General features: G+C 43.9%; 1 protein-coding gene across 2 annotated transcripts in view; it reads right to left on the bottom strand.

Annotated features, from left to right (window-relative positions):
* The window catches only part of ZBTB7C (zinc finger and BTB domain containing 7C), a 187,890-nt gene that overhangs the window by 145,872 nt on the left and 24,588 nt on the right, over positions 1-17,430 (bottom strand). Inside the window, exon 1 of one of the 2 annotated variants that reach the window (XM_068251390.1) lies at positions 12,222-12,290. The exons of the other annotated variant lie outside the window; for it this stretch is intronic. The gene's annotated coding sequence lies outside the window, so the exon portion shown is untranslated. Of the gene's footprint in view, positions 1-12,221; positions 12,291-17,430 lie in introns of those variants that run through there. 2 annotated transcript variants of the gene reach the window in all.

The raw sequence follows: 17,430 nt of genomic DNA, 5'->3' as shown, positions 1-17,430 counted from the left end.
AGGGACCCCGGCCACAGAGGCAAGAGTGTACGACTGCCTATCAGTGACTGCTGGTCTAAGGAGGGACCCCGGCCACAGAGGCAAGAGTGTACGACTGTCTATCAGTAACTGCTGGTCTAAGGAGGGACCCCGACCACAGAGGCGAGTGTACGACTGCCTATCAGTAACTGCTGGTCTAAGGAGGGACCCCAACCACAGAGGCAAGAGTGTACGACTGCCTATCAGTAACTGCTGGTCTAAGGAGGGACCCCAACCACAGAGGCAAGAGTGTACGACAGCCTATCAGTGACTGCTGGTCTAAGGAGGGACTCCGACCACAGAGGCGAGAGTGTACAGCTTCCAGCACGGCCATACTTAACTACGACAGCCTATCAGTGACTGCCGGTCTATGGAGGGACCCCGACCACAGAGGCGAGAGTGTACAGCTTCCAGCATGGCCATACTAAACTACGATAGCCTATCAGTGACTGCCGGTCTATGGAGGGACCCCGACCACAGAGGCGAGAGTGTACAGCTTCCAGCATGGCCATACTAAACTACGATAGCCTATCAGTGACTGCCGGTCTAAGGAGGGAATCCGACCACAGAGGCAAGAGTGTACAGCTTCCAGCATGGCCATACTAAACTACAATAGCCTATCAGTGACTGCTGGTCTAAGGAGGGACTCCGACCACAGAAGTGAGAGTGTACAGCTTCCAGCAGGGCCATACTAAACTATGACAGCCTATCAGTGACTGCTGGTCTAAGGAGGGACCCCGACCACAGAGGCAAGAGTGTACGACAGCCTATCAGTGACTGCTGGTCTAAGGAGGGACTCCGACCACAGAGGCGAGAGTGTACAGCTTCCAGCACGGCCATACTAAACTACGACAGCCTATCAGTGACTGCCGGTCTATGGAGGGACCCCGACCACAGAGGCGAGAGTGTACAGCTTCCAGCATGGCCATACTAAACTACGATAGCCTATCAGTGACTGCCGGTCTATGGAGGGACCCCGACCACAGAGGCGAGAGTGTACAGCTTCCAGCATGGCCATACTAAACTACGATAGCCTATCAGTGACTGCCGGTCTAAGGAGGGAATCCGACCACAGAGGCAAGAGTGTACAGCTTCCAGCATGGCCATACTAAACTACAATAGCCTATCAGTGACTGCTGGTCTAAGGAGGGACTCCGACCACAGAAGTGAGAGTGTACAGCTTCCAGCAGGGCCATACTAAACTATGACAGCCTATCAGTGACTGCTGGTCTAAGGAGGGACCCCGACCACAGAGGCACGAGTGTACGACTGCCTATCAGTGACTGCCGGTCTAAGGAGGAACCCCAACCACAGAGGCGAGAGTGTACAGCTTCCAGCAGGGCCATACTAAACTACAACTGCCTATCAGTGACTGCCGGTCTAAGGAGGGACCCCGACCACAGAGGCGAGAGTGTACAGCTTCCATACTGAATTACGACATCCTACCAGAACATATCACGGTTTTGGGTCGGGTTTGCACTTGTCCTGCAAGGAAACAGACGTTGTTGTTTTTCTCACAAGCATTTTCGCGCTTATGCTTTTTTCGTTTGCATTTTTTGCAATTGTGCATTTGGGATTGTGTGTGCTTTTTACATGAATGCGTTTTCTTCCTGGCCTTAGTGGCCTAAGACAATCCGGACGCTGCATGCAAAAAAAACTGCCACAAGCTGGCTGTTTTTAAACCGCTGAACACAAACGCAGTATGCACACATTATGACCAAACTGTAGGATAACACTGAACTTGCGGACGGCTGTGTTTTGAAAGCTTCCAGCGCTGTCCGGATTTTGACAAGTCAGAACTCTGCCTTCAAGTGAACCCGAGGTGAGAGTTTGTGTGGAGGCTGCCATATTCATTTCCTTTTAAGCAATACCAGTTACCTGGCTACCCTGCTGATCCTCTGCCTCTAATATTTGAAGCCATAGACTCTGAACTAGCATGCAGCAGATCAGGTGTTTCTGACATTATTGTCAGATCTGACAAGATTAAACGCTAAAGGCCGTTTCTGATCACTGCATTAGGCGACACACACCCTGCCTCTTCCCCCACAATGTTAATAGGACATTGTACAATCATAGTATTGTTTGCCATTCAGCATATACAGTACTGTAGTAACTGTACATAGTTACATAGTTATTTGGGTTGAAAAAAGACATACGTAAATTGAGTTCAACCAGAGAACAAGTACAGCACCATCCTGTTCCCTCACATATCCCTGTTGATCCAGAGGAAGGCGAAAAACCCTTACAAGGCATGGTCCAATTAGCCCCAAAAGGGAAAAATTCCTTCCCGACTCCAGATGGCAATCAAATAACATCCCTGGATCAGCATCACTGGGCATTACCTAGTAATTGTAGACATGGATGTCTTTCAACGCAAGGAAAGCATCTAAGCCCCCTTTAAATGCAGGTATAGAGTTTGCCATAACGACTTCCTGTGGCAATGCATTCCACATCTTAATCACTCTTACTGTAAAGAACCCTTTCCTAAATAAATGGCTAAAACGTTTTTCCTCCATGTGCAGATCATGTCCTCTAGTCCTTTGAGAAGGCCTAGGGACAAAAAGCTAATCCGCCAAGCTTTTATATTGCCCTCTGATGTATTTATACATGTTAATTAGATTCCCTCTAAGGCGTCTTTTCTCTAGACTAAATAAACCCAGTTTATCTAACCTTTCTTGGTAAGTGAGACCTTCCATCCCCGTATCAATTTTGTTGCTCGTCTCTGCACCTGCTCTAAGACTGCAATATCTTTCCTGTAATGTGGTGCCCAGAACTGAATTCCATATTCCAGGTGTGGCCTTAATAGAGTTAAACAGGGGCAATATTATGCTAGCATCTCGAGTTTTTATTTCCCTTTTAATGCATCCCAAAATTTTGTTAGCTTTAGCTGCAGCGGCTTGGCATTGAGTGAGATTATTTAACTTGTTGTTGATGAGTACTCCTAAGTCCTTCTCCAAGTTTGATGTCCCCAACTGTGTATGTAAAAATTCCAAATCAGATATTTTGGATTCCTATCCGCATGCACCTGATGTACAATGCAAATTGTGCACGCTTGCAGACCATTACACAGTTCTACATTGCAGAATATTGCCTTAGCAAAGAAATGAACAGCGCTACTTAAAAACAGATGAATGCTTACCTGCAAAAAAGTGCAGACCCCACTCATGGGATACAAATACACAATGAGCACACATACAACCTGTCTACGACTTGGAGGATGTTAGTTTCCACTAACAGCTTGCAATGCAATTTGTTAGGTACTCGTCCCTCCCACTGTCGAAGAAGTCTTTCCTCCATGGGAGGGGACCTAACACTAACTAAAACCTACCTATGCATATGCATAGCCTGGGCGCGCTACCAGTAAAATTAAGAATTGCGCAGAAAAAGTGGGATCAGCGCATCACCAGGCCGCCTCTGAATGGCCTCAGCTCAGAGATGCGCTGAGCCCCCCCAGGAACGACAAACGCACCTTGAACCCAAACAGAGGCTCTGCATATACAAATACACAATGAGCACACATACAACCTGTCTACCACTTGGAGGATGTTAGTTTCCACTAACAGCTTGCAATGCAATTTTGCAGGTAAGCATTCATCTGTTTTTAAGTAGCGCTGTTCATTTCTTTGCTATGTTTGATTTAATTCTGGTCAGCTGCTCCCACTTGTTAGTTATTCTTTGGTGTATATGCAGAGCCTCTGTTTGGGTTCAAGGTGTGTTTGTCGTTCCTGGGGGGGCTCAGCGCATCTCTGAGCTGAGGCCATTCAGAGGCGGCCTGGTGATGCGCTGATCCCACTTTTTCTGCAGAATATTGCCTTAGCAATCCAAAGCATGACTGTCAGTAAACAGCAAATATGAAGCAATTATCAGGTTATTTAATACATTACTGGCACATGCCACCCCACTGCTGTGCAAATCAGGTCACTCTTGTTATGCTAATTATGGGTGCCCATGTAGGTGTCGGCTGAGCTGGCTCGATGTCACAGCCTTCTTTTTGCTAAATAATTACACCAGTTCCTTTCCATCCACCTGGGCAGGTAAACAGGCAGCAGCTGTTCAAAGCAATAATGCTGAATACAAAAAGGTGTTTGGCGCCAAGCAACGCAGCCCAGCGCCAAGGCGTTGTATAAAAAATTGTGTTGTTTTTTGGGTGCAGGTATGTGTCTTTTAGTACCTGAATAGCTCCGTTTCCTTTATAGAAGTCCTGAACTGCCATTTTTTCGTATTTTCATATTAATCATGCACATAGAATTTACTCACACATATATGCACACTTAATATGCGCATATTAAGTGTGCACATAATACATTAACAGTATGGGAAAATTTAAATACAGACATTGGGCAATTCAGATCATCTATACAGACTTGCTTTGGGAGCCTCAGGATGTCAGCATGCAGATTGCAGATGCCAGGAAGAGGAGGAGACCCAATTTACATACCTCCTTACTTTTTGAGATAATAAAGAGGGACACTTAAGCCACACCCTAATCACGCCCCCAGCACAGCCCTAGTCACAAATACCATAAATATTTCCTAAGAAAGATATGTTGTTTGATAATTTAAACCGCACTGGTCCTTTCTATCCTGGTTCATTTTCTTTCATATTAACCATTTAAGCCTATCTGGATGAGTATTCTCATCCAATGTTTAAGCGGCGGTGCGCGCGCATGTGCGGGGCCATGACCCTGCGCACCCTGGCGGTTTTCCCATTTTGGCGATGGGGAAAGGGAAGCAAGGCTTTCCCAGAACCAATTGCAGTGCCTGTAATGAATGGACATGACCCCAATCAGGAGCCATGTCCATTCATAAGAATGAACATGAATGAAAGTGAAAAAAACAAACCAATGAAACACTTCCTGGTAAACCAGGGATCGTTAAAAGTTGAATTACACACCACAGATTTTTCTTTATTAAAAAAAATGTGTATACAGTAATTAAATCACTTCCAAAGCCCCCCACCCCAGTTACCAAGTAAACAAATTGGAAAAAAAAGCAGTAAAAAAAAATCCATAAATATTTGCCTTAGAGGCTTTTTTTTAAATATGTATGTCATGAGGGTATATTACTGTTATTTTAGTGCATAAGGGCTTACAATTTTTTTGTGTATTTGCCTATAAAATGCATAGAAAATAAAGTCATTACTGAAAACAAGTATTACTCACAAAAAGCTTAATTAATGGCGGAAAAAAAAAAACAAGATAAAGATCATTTACGTGTGATAAGTAGTGATAAAGGTATTGGTGAATGAATGGGAGGAGCGCTGACGGAAAAATTGTTTCCGTCCTGAAGGTGAAAACACCCGCTGGCTAAAATGGTTAACATTTGAAAGTATTAAATATATCAATTTAAAGGGTGGAAATAAAGTTTAGAATCAATTAAATACATTTTTTCAGAAGATAAAGTATATATATTTACATAGATCTGTACATGAGTCCTGAAAGAGGGACAAATGAGGCAGAAGGAGGGACGGCGGGGGGTGGTTCCCAAACAGGAACTGTCCCTCCAAAAGAGGGACAGTTGGGAGATATGCCAGTACTGCATAGGCTGGGTAAATAGGTAAACTGGGCTCAGATCTGAGGAAGTGGCAATATAATGTATCGTCTGAGCGCTTAAAAAAAATGTATAAACTTTTTTTTGTCTTCACAGAGATAAGTCTCCCCTTATTCTATTTTAATAATTGTATACTGTAAAATTATGCAGGCAGCCAACAGCAATAAGGGCCAGGATAAACAACCACACAAAGACTAGAAAAGATCCTGATATGCAATACAGTGTAAATAATGTAACAGTGACATCTACAGGCTGGAGGCAGGAACATCACTTATTACCAATGTGCAGCTCATCGATTATTTCTGTAAATGTGAGACTTATATGTTGGTATAATTATAACTGCTAGTAAAATCTGTTATTGATTAAAGTCCACATTTAACCACTTCCCCTTCCCCAGGATGAGTATCTACATCCCTGCAAAACACCACTTTACCTTGAAGGGACGTATATACCTGTCCCTTGCCGCCATGTGCTCCTTCTCGCTCCAGTGCTCATTCTCGCTAATGATCGTTAGTGTGGAGATGAATAAATGGGAATGCAGTTCCCTGTGTCATTAATCGCCGGCATCAATGAGATGCAAAGATAATTTGTAACTTCCAAAGTAACACAGCCACGCATTTACTAACTTCTGAAGTAACAAAACCACTTAAAGGGGCACTATGGCGAAAAATTGTAAAATTTAAAAAATGTGCAAACATAGACAAATAAGAAGTACATAGTAAGGAAATGAACAGCGCTACTTAAAAACAGGCAAATGCCTACCTGCAAAAGAGTGCAAGCCCCACTTGTGGGATATAATACACACCGAGCATACACATGACCTGTCTACCACTGGAGGAGGATGTTAGTTTCCTGTAACAGATTGCATGCAACCTATTAAGTACTCGTCCCTCCCACTGCGAAGAATTCGATCCTCCATGGTAGGGGCCTAACACTAACTAAATCCTAACCTATGTATATGCATAGCCTGGGTGCGGCTAATCAAATAAAATTGAAAATTGCGCAAAAGGTGGATCAGCGCAACACCAGGCCACCTCCGAATGGCCTCCAATGGCTTTTGGTGTATATGCAGAGCTTCTGTTTGGGTTCAAGGTGCGTTTGTAGTTTCTGGGGGGGGCTCAGCGCACCTCTGATTGGAGGCCATTCGGAGGCGGCCTGGTTTTGCGCTGATCCACCTTTTGCGAAATAAGAAGTACGTTTTTTACAGAGTGAAATGAGCCATAAATTACTTTTCTCCTATGTTGCTGTCGCTTACAGTAGGTAGTAGAAATCTGACAGAAGCAACAGGTTTTGTGCTAATCCATCTCTTCATGGTGGATTCTCAGCAAGGCTTTTATTCTTTGTAAAGATATTCCCTAAAAAGGATTTAAACAATGATGCTGGCCAGCCTCCCTGCTCGCTACGCAGTTTACTGCTATTCACCAAGTGCTTTTGAAAATAAATAAATCTCTGAGAATCCCCCTGTGAAGAGATGGACTGGTCCAAAACCTGTCGCTTCTGTCAGATTTCTACTACCTTCTGTAAGTGACAGCAACATAGGAGAAAAGTAATTTATGGATCATTTTACTCTGGAAAATATGTACTTCTTATTTGTATATGCTTGCACATATTTTAAATTTTACAATTTTTCGCCATAGTGCCCCTTTAAAGTAATAGGAAGTAATGCATGAGCACATCTTGTGGCCAAATAGTAAAATTAAACCTACATACATGTATTTTACTTTAATAAAAAGACCCTTACTTACATTTAAAATTAACTCCTTCCCTCCTACACTCTCCCATAGTACCCAAATAAATGTTTTTGCATAAAAAAAATAAGACAATGCAAAAAAAAAAAAATCATAAATAGTTACCTTAGCGAATGAACTTTTTTAAAAAATATGTATGTCAACAGGGTATATTACTGTAATTTTTAAATTATGGGCTTATAATTAGTGATGGAAGCAAAACTGAATAAATGCACCTTTATTTCCAATATAAATTATTGGCACCATACATTGTTCTAGTGCATACATGTCAAACCCCGGCCCGTGGGCCAAATTTGGCCCTCGAGCAGTCAGACTTGGCCCTCAGGTGGTTTCACCAGTTTGTATTATGTTTGGCCCACTCTAGACCACCAGGGAAGCCATGTGGGGAGGATGAAAGCACTAAACACTAGGGAACTGTATAGAAGGGGGCCACTAGACACCAGGAAACTGTATAGGGGAGAGAGGACCATGAAACATCAGAGAATTGTATAGATGGGGAAGGGAGGACCACTAAACATCAGGTAACTGTATAGGGGATGTAGTTGGGGCAATTAGTCACCAGGGAACTTTATAAGGGAAAGAGGTGGCCACTAGACCTTGAGGTTGGCCCGCGACTTGGTTTCAAAGCTCAATATCGGCCCACATTGTATTTGAGTTTGACACCCCTGTTCTAGAGAAATATTTTAAACATTGCAATAACTGGGACAAATGGGTAAATTAAATGTGTGAGTATAATCCACTGTAGAATGTTTTAATTTGAGAAATAATTATTTTTTTCCATTTTTTCTTATTATTTCCATTAAAATGCAGTTAGAATAAAATAATTCTTAGCAAAAAGTACCCCCCAAAGAAAGCCTAATTGTTGGCAAAAAAAACAAACAAAGATATAGATTGTTTTGTTGTGACAAGTAGAAATAAAGTTATGGCCGAATGAATGGAAGGAGCGCTGAAAGCTGAAAATTGCTCTGGTTTTTAAGGGAAAAAACCATTGGAGGTGAAGTGGTTTAAGAGAAAATTCCACCTTTGATATAATATCAAAATAATTATCAATGAAATCTAAAAAAATTTTTTTTGCAATTTAACGTTTGCAGTTTTGAGGCCTCCTAATAATTTGCAGAACCAACAATTTTAAACCAGATATTAGATTCCAAAACTGTACAAAAAAAAAAAAAAAACAGAACACAAACTGCCCTTCTTTGAAACCATAGCAACAGCATTCTGTTTGGAGCACAGGCTTCCATCATCTCCCAACTTCTTGCACAGAGCAGGAGCTAACATTAAACACCTGCACCAACTCAGTGAGAACTAAGGACTAGTAGTTTTCTCTTAGGAACACTGTGGAGTGTTTCACAAAGCAAGCAATTCTCACACAAAAAAAATATATATAGAGAGAGAGAGAGCTGTATTGAATGGATTGTGTCTTTTGTAAGCCAAAGTTTAATTTCTCCTGTAAATATTAACAGTACTGTATACATTTTGCAGTCGCATGACTTCGATAAAATTCAGCAGCCATGACATTAATCTGGTCTGAAAATAGTCTTCATTATAAACAACGAAAGTGTGCAGACAGCAATAAGCATCCCTGCCTACTTCCTCCTCCTTAACATCCAATCAAATCTTTGTTCTCATGAGTTTAAAAGTGGCCACACACAATATGGTTTATATTTCTTTTCAATAGGAAAATTACAATCATTGTATCACACATCTGTGTTCAATTTGCCCCAAATATGATAAAAATAAATGATGACAATCTATCCTCCACCACTTGATTTCTTAAAAATAAAAAAAGGAGGGAAGGAATCTGATTGACTTTGTGCTTGAGCAAATAATTTAAAAGATCACACAAATACAGTAGAATCTTCTTGTTATAGTAAACTCCACAGGACCAGGAAAAGTAGTTTACTATGTCAGTAGTTTACTACAGTATATCAGAATTGGTCATACATACATTGTATATTTATACAGACCTATTAGGCCCCGTTCACACTTGCGTTTTGCCATGCAAACGGACCGGATCCTGATCGGGTCCTGATCGGAAAATGTTGGGGTCAGCAGAAGGTGCACCTGGTGCACCTGTAGAATCAGGTTCCTCCGCTGTAGGCCTCACCTCCACCTCCGACATTCTGCCAAACAGCTCCAGCACGTCTGTCACTGCTGCTCCACTCCAGACATGCTTGGCCCATGTGTCCCCATCCGAAATGGCCGCTTGGATACGCATAGGAAGTGGGGTAGAACATCAGGTTTTTGTAGGCAGTGTGTTCTGTGCCTTCCGTTCCCCATTGGTTTCTGTGTTCCTGATGGTGCTGTCAGGCTCAGGTCCGGCTCCGGTCCGGGTGCGTGGGCCGGAGATCCGGACCCAAAAAATAGCGCATGTTGGAAAAGAGTCCGGAGTCCGGATCCGATCCGGCTCCTGTACGTTCGGAACGAAAGCGTGTGAACGACCGCATAGACTTTACATTGCTATGCGGAACGTACGTTCCGTTTGTACAGTATGCGGTCCGGATCAGATCCGAAAAATCCGGATAGCGAACGCTAATGTGAACCAGGCCTTAGCTGGGACCTAAGGGCTGAGTTTACTATATACAGAGGTTCACTATATTAGAGTTTACTGTAACAAGATCACATACACTTATCGATTTTCCAAAATTAAAAAAAGCAGAATAAGCATTTAATTTACATAATTTACACAATAAAAAATGTAATACAAACTTTTGTTGGTTAGAAAAACTGATCAAATTTCCTGAGTTTTTAATCTAATCTGACCATTTCTTTTTAGAAAATATTGAATAGTGTATGGCGGATTTGGTGTGATTTTTCAAACAATACAATCATTTAAGAAATGGGTTGACTTTAAAAAATCTGCAGAAAAAATCGTATGGTGTATGGCCACCTTTAACGGACAACTGAAGTGACAGAGAGGGATAGGAGACTGCCATATTTATTTCCTTTTAAACAATGCACATTTCCTGGCTGTCTCCCGATCCTCTGCCTCTGAAACTTTTAGGCATAGACCCTGAACAAGCATGCAGATCAACTGCTCTGACTGAGGTCTGACTGGATTATCTCAATGCTTGATTCAGGTGTGTGATTCAGACACTACGGATGCCAAAGAGTTCAGCAGGACTGCCAGGCAACTGGTATTGTTTAAAATAAATACATATGGCAGCCTCCATATGACTCTCACTTCAATTGTCCTTTAACCCCCCTGGCGGTATAATTATTTCCAAATTTATTTTCTAAAAGCAGTGCAATTTTTTCTCAAGCTTTTACACCCTAAAAATCATACTGCTAGACAGATCTGCAGCAGTCCTGCACATTCCACACCTCCGATGGATTAAACTCGGTATTACCACTTTGAGCTGTGGCTTTCTAACCCGGGCCTGACTCGGTGTTACCGCTAAGGAGGTTAAAGGAGAACTGAAGGGAGAGGGATATGGAGGCTGCCATGTTTATTTCCTTTTAAGCAATACCAGTTCCCTGGCAGTCCTGCTGATCCTCGTCCAGTCCTGGCCCCGCTTTAGTCAGTACTGAACTCAGCTGCTCGCCTCATTCATCTTTCTTCCCGATCTTCCTCTGCTGACCCTCTCTGTCAAGCTCTTCACTGGCTGCCAATTAGTTCAAACTCCTAACCCTAATCTACAAAGCTCTCCACAATCTCTCTCCCCGGTACATCTCCTCACTAATTTCCAGATACAAACCCAATCGCAATCTCAGATCTGCATACGATCTTCTGTTGTCCTCCTCTAGAATCACCTCTTCACATCCACGCTTACAAGATTTTGCACGAGCTTCACCCCTTCTCTGGAATCCCCTCCCACAACACATCCGTCACTCGCCAACCTTTGTTACTTTTAAAAGCTCTCTAAAAACTAAATTTCTTCCGACAAGCATATGCGATACCTTAGGCCACTTCCCTTTGTCATAAGACCAAAATTGCACTCCTACTAGGTATCCTAAAACACACTGCCTTTATATATTTTATCGTATACTACCCCTCCTCTTGTTTCCCCCATTCCCTTTAGATTGTAAGCTCGCAAGGGCAGGGCTCTCTCCCCCTTTTGTGTCTTGGAAATCATTATACATTTTATTCATCATGTTATTTTTTATCACTGTCATTACCACTTCTGTATTTTGTATTCTGTATGCTGTATCGGTTTTTTGTATTTTGTCACTAATTATGTATCTTGTATATTAGTGTACACCATTGTCTGTATTATGTAACCCATGTTTGTTTCTTACTTTGTACAGCGCCACGGAATATGTTGGCGCTTTATAAATCAATAATAATAATAATCCTCTGCCTCTAATACTTTTAGCCATAGCCCCTGAACAAGCATGCTGCAGATCAGGTGTTTCTGACAATATTGTCAGATCTGACAAGATGAGCTGCATGCTAGTTTCTGGTGTGATTCAGACACTACTGCAGCCAATCACATCAGCAGGGATGCCAGGCAGCTGGTATTGTTTAAAAGGAAATACATATGGCAGCCTCCATATACCTCTCTCTTCAGTTGTCAGAGCATTGAGCAGCGATTGCTGATTGGCAGATGGGGATCCCAGCCTCTCACCCCAGGGAAAGGGGGAGTGAGGATGGAGGAGGGGATGGAGGCAGATTTATGAAAACTAGAGCAGCAACTCAGAGCAGCCAATCAGAATCCAGAATCCCTGATCTGGGCATCCACTCTGCTCTTGCATCAGTTTTGCTCCAATTTTTTCCAGCAGTCGCCTTGATGAATCCGCCTCTGCGCCCCGCTCGCCTCACCACCCCGCTGTCGTCCCCCTAGCCCAGTATTGCAATGCAGAATAGCAGTACAGGATTCCCCTATGCCTCCATAGACAATCCCCAGATCTCTCACCATCTGCCACAGACATAGCTGAAGGCTGGAGCACAGAACACCACACTGACCTCTTTCCTGTGTCCTTCTGTAGCCGGCAGCCAGTGCAGGAGAAGTGCTGATTTGTACTAAAAGTAGGAAAAATATCAGGCAGGCTTGCTGTGGGGGGTGTGGACTGCAAATTGTCATTGATTTGTGTGAGGAGAGAGCTTCCTAGGAGTGGTTTGAAGAATGTACTCCCACCACTCCCTGTAAACCAAAACTATTTGGCATGGAGCCTGGCCAGTCCACCTGTACAAGTAGGCTGCATGGGACTGGCACCCTCTGCCACCTTTATCAGCACAGCTCCAGGCCTCTCTCTCTCTCTAGTCTGGCTGTAATTCTCTCCAGCTGGCCACAGGGCTGGGAAGCTGCTCAGAGGAGCCGCTGCCTCTGCTGCCTTATACTCTATTCTATTTAAAGTACAACATTGCAAAAAATAAAAATGTAGTTTCGCATTCTGAGGAAAGGGCAGCGGTGTAGTGGAGGAGCTGGTGTGGCAGCTAAGTGACTGCTGTGGGCTTCTGCTTGATGATGGTGGGGGGAGGAGAGATGGGAATCGTGGTGGTTTTTGGCCAGGGACACATACTACCTGCCCCCCTCACAGTTAACTGACAAGCTCAAATATGGTACCGACAGGGCTGGATTTAGGCCAAGGCCAACTAGGACATGGCCTAGGGCGCCACAGGAGCAAGGGCACCAAAGCAGCAGGCTAAACTGGTGCAGCATTTGCAAACTTGCAAATGCTGCAATCCAGGGAGATCAGGCGAGTGCCTGACTGCGGTACTCTGCTGCTAGCCGCCTGTGCAGCAGCCACCTTGCTCTCTGTGCGTGTTTACATTGTGGCCGGCGGCTATGGACTTGGGCAGCTTTGGAGATGGAAAGGAAGAGGACGCTTCTGCACTGGAGACAAGTGGGGAAATGAGTGACACTGATGGCTGCTGTGGTGCGAAGGGGAGCTGGCTACCTATACTGGGAGGGGAGTAGGGATTAAGGGAACCATCGGGCTACCTATACTGGAGTGAAAGGGGGGAGGGGTCATCAGGCTACCTATACTGGAGGGAAGGGGGGAGGGGTCATCTCACTACCTATACTGAAGGGGGCAGCTGGTGACAGTGGCCTTGGGTGCTAAAGAGTACAAATCCGGCCCTGGGTACCGGTGGACTTGATGTGAGCACTATTGGTAAGACAAATTCCTACACTTAACCCTTTCCTGTTGCCTAACCCTAACCTTCCCCCTCGACATTAATCCATACCTCCAAACTTTTTGAGATGAGAAAGAGGGACACTTAAGCCACGCCCCTGCCACACCCCTGATCACACCCCCGTCACACCCCTAGTCACATAAAGATCTCAGTCGGGTCAGGAGACTTGCGCCTGCGCAGTAGAGTGGGCCAACAGCAATTGGCTATTTCCACCTATTTCCCAGCCGAGTGCAGATACTGCGCCTGCGCTGGAGCCGGGAAGGTAAATATTTACATCCCCGCCGTTCGGGGAGCTTTCTCACCGCCGCCGTGGGACGGAGAGGAATCAGTCCTGAAAAAAAGAGGGACAAATGAGGGAGAAAGAGAAACAGCGGGATTGGGTTCCCAAAGAAAGACTGTCCCTCCAGAAGAGGGGCTGCTGGGAGCTTTGGTGATTTTTAGAAAATTACATCCTTCAAGTGGGATCACACGCACACAGCATTACATTAGTAACATCAGAAAAGGTTTGCTAGTGGCTCCCAGGCCTCAATGTGAATCCCTTCTTGAAACCTACCCCCCCCCCCCCCCCCCCAGATACCTAATTTTAACCTTCCGCCCACCAAACATTAACCCGTTTCTGATGCTTATCCCTAACCTCCTCCTTTACATTATCTACGATTCCCCCCATCATATATACCTCATATCATTTATACCCCCTATGTATACCCCATCACCAGCGAGAGGTCACCAGCAAAACACAGAGAGAAATGCCCCCTGTGTGTATTTAGAGAGTTTAGCCTGTCTAATCCCCCCTCATCTGTGTCTAATCACTACTCTAATTTGATCTCTCAGCCGTGTCAGCAAGCTGCCTCGGCAGAGCAGCTAATTTGTAAACGCAGGATGTTAACCCTATATCTGCTTCCATGAAAGCAGGAAGTAGACACAATGCAGATTTATTGCAGGATTTGTATCAGCTGTAACAAATGTTTTTCTTTAAAAAGTTATTAGGCTGTTGCTTATCTTTTAGAGCAGAGAGGAAGTTCTGAGTTCAGATCCGCTTTAATGAAGGTTCGCCCTATACATTATCTCAGCATGAAAGGATTTGAGGAATAAGGTTAAATAAATGATTTGGCCTTATCCAAGAGGTGTGGTGTGTTTGTTTTGTTTTCGGGTGTGTTAGTATAGCTGTCAGCGATGTGGGGAGGGGGTGGGATTAGAAGAGACTTATGCACCGCAGACAGAGCACCACCTGACCTCAGAACACCATGTACCCAGCAAAATACCCGCTGGCACAGGCAGACAGATATACATACATTAGCAGCACACAGCCTCGGCGCTGCAAGCTGCCCACATCGACTTCCTTCTGTACAGCAATCTGTAGGGATGGGGCTAAATCTTGGTGCTGCAATTGAAAACTTTATCTAATTTAAAGTTGAAATCAATAGAAATCTAATTAAAGTGGGATTACACTCCCAGAACTAAAATTTCGGTATCTATTCTTAGTTACATACAAAGACATTTGAAAGCATTCCCTGTGTGTTATGTGGATTTTGTATTTATCTGTCCATCTGCAAATGTAATCACTGCTGGCTGAAGCTCTCCGAGGCACCTGTGTGCCCTTTGCTTCCCTCCTTTTCTCCTGAAGTGACTACGCTGTTGCCAGGGCAATGAGTCTGTTCAGCAGAGGGAGGGGGCTGAGTTAAGACACATGCCTCAGAGAGCTTCGGCTGGCAGAGATATGGAAGTTTCTGCTCTCTGTAGTAAAAATAAAGGTTTTAAATTTGTGGAAATGCTTTCAAATGTTCTTTCAGGGCTGGAACCCACAGGAGCGCTTTTGGCAGCGTTTTGGCAGCACTGCGATACGCTAGCAGTTTGCCAAAACGCTGGGCTAATGTTAATGGATGGGGCAACTTCCACAGGAGCGTTTGCGTTTCCCAGAAACGCAAACGCAGGACCTGCAGCATTTTGGGAGCGTTAGCGCTTCAATGTAACGTATTGAAACGCTAGCAGAAACGCTCAGCAAAACCTAAACTGAGCGGTTTTGCTAGCGTTTTGCGGTTCAGCACACTGTAACAAAATGAAAAATAATTCACAGGACCAATCAGGATAAAAACGCAAAACGCTACGCACCCGCTGGGCAAAAAAATACAATGTTGCAAAACACGACCAAAAATGCGCATGAATCCGCTTGCAAACCGCTCAGACAAAATGCTAGCGGTTGCGTTTTGCGTTTGCTGATTTCAGTGGGTTCCAGGCCTTATGTAATTAAGAGTAGTTTCTGAAATAGTTGTTTTTTTGGGAGTACCGTATATTCCCACTTTACAGGTATGTTATAAAGACAGGGGTTGCAGAAGTTATGTCTGTGGGTAAGCCCTTAAACTAGACCACCCAGCTAAGTCCCTCCCTCACCTGGAGGGTAGTATATCTCTATCTGTAACTAAGGATGGTCATTGAGATGCTAATAATTGTTGATCAAACAACATGAAAGAATTACATGGCGATTGTATATCATTTCTTGATCTCTTTTCAATTTTTATAAGTTCTCATTGTATTTATTTATTTTTTCACCCCATTACTATTTTTCGATAAGGTTCCTCTTTAAGCTATGTACCGGTAACGAAGAGGGAGAAGACTGCAGCCGCAGGAAAGATACATAGAGGGCGCACAGACTGGCTCTGACTGACGGCAGTGACGGGACGGGGATACCGGAGCTGCAGGCAGCGGAGGACGGCGGCATGGGAGCGATCTGTGCGCATGGGGCTGGAGGAAGCCCCAGGTACAGGTATGTATAAAACTTTTATATTAGCTCTGGTTTCCTTAAAAAACTAGAGCAATTTTAACATTTCACGCTCTTCCCATCCATGCAGCAATAACTTTATTGCTACTTATCACACCTAAATTATCTATATTTTTTATGTGGGATAAAATAGGTTGTCTTTGGGTGGTACTTGCTAAGAAGTATTTTATTTTCTATGCATTTTAAAGGGAATAATAATGAAAGAAAAATTCTCAGTTTTTAGCCATTATAATTTAAAAATAAAAAATGCTACTGTAGATGAAGCCTATACATTGTATTTTCCAATTTGTCCTGGTTATTACAACATTCAAATAATGTCCCTTGTATAATGTATAAGAACAATATCTTGTTTAGAAATAAAGGTGTATTTTTTTCCATTTTGTGTTTGTTTATAGTCTATCAATAATTACAAGCCCTTATTTGCAAAAAATAACAGTGATATACCTACATGACATGCATATTAAAAAAGCTGGGGGAATGGTGATTTCACCAGCATATACACATTTACAGCAAGTACAGATAAGTAAATTAAATCTTCTCTATCTGGATTATGCATAGTAACTTCACATAGTTATTTTAGCATTAAAGGGGACCTGAACAAGACACAAGGAAAACGCTGGTTAATCCACCCTGTTTGTTTTTATAGTGAAGAGCTTACCTAATTCCCCCTCAGCTGCAAGTAATCACAATTGTAATTTGATCTCTCAGCTGTGTCAGCTGGCTGCCTCGGCAGAGCAGCTAATTTGTAAACACAGGATGTTAGTCCTTTGTCTGCTTTCATTAAATTTGTAGTCACTTCTCCAGGATTCTTAGCAAATCAATCTCATGGTAACAAAGCGACCCAGCCATGTCCCCATGGAGGGGAAGGAATACACTGCCAGCCATGTCCCCATGGAGGGGAAGGAATACACTGCCAGCCATGTCCCCATGGAGGGGAAGGAATACACTGCCAGCCATGTCCCCATGGAGGGGAAGGAATACACTGCTAGCCATGTCCCCATGGAGGGGAAGGAATACACTGCCAGCCATGTCCCCATGGAGGGGAAGGAATACACTGCCAGCCATGTCCCCATGGAGGGGAAGGAATACACTGCCAGCCATGTCCCCATGGAGGGGAAGGAATACACTGCCAGCCATGTCCCCATGGAGGGGAAGGAATACACTGCCAGCCATGTCCCCATGGAGGGGAAGGAATACACTGCCAGCCATGTCCCCATGGAGGGGAAGGAATACACTGCCAGCCATGTCCCCATATAAAAC

The sequence above is a fragment of the Hyperolius riggenbachi genome, chromosome 1, assembly GCF_040937935.1.
Source record: "Hyperolius riggenbachi isolate aHypRig1 chromosome 1, aHypRig1.pri, whole genome shotgun sequence".
NCBI classification, from domain to species: domain Eukaryota; kingdom Metazoa; phylum Chordata; class Amphibia; order Anura; family Hyperoliidae; genus Hyperolius; species Hyperolius riggenbachi.
This window is presented reverse-complemented; position numbering and strand designations above follow the sequence as displayed.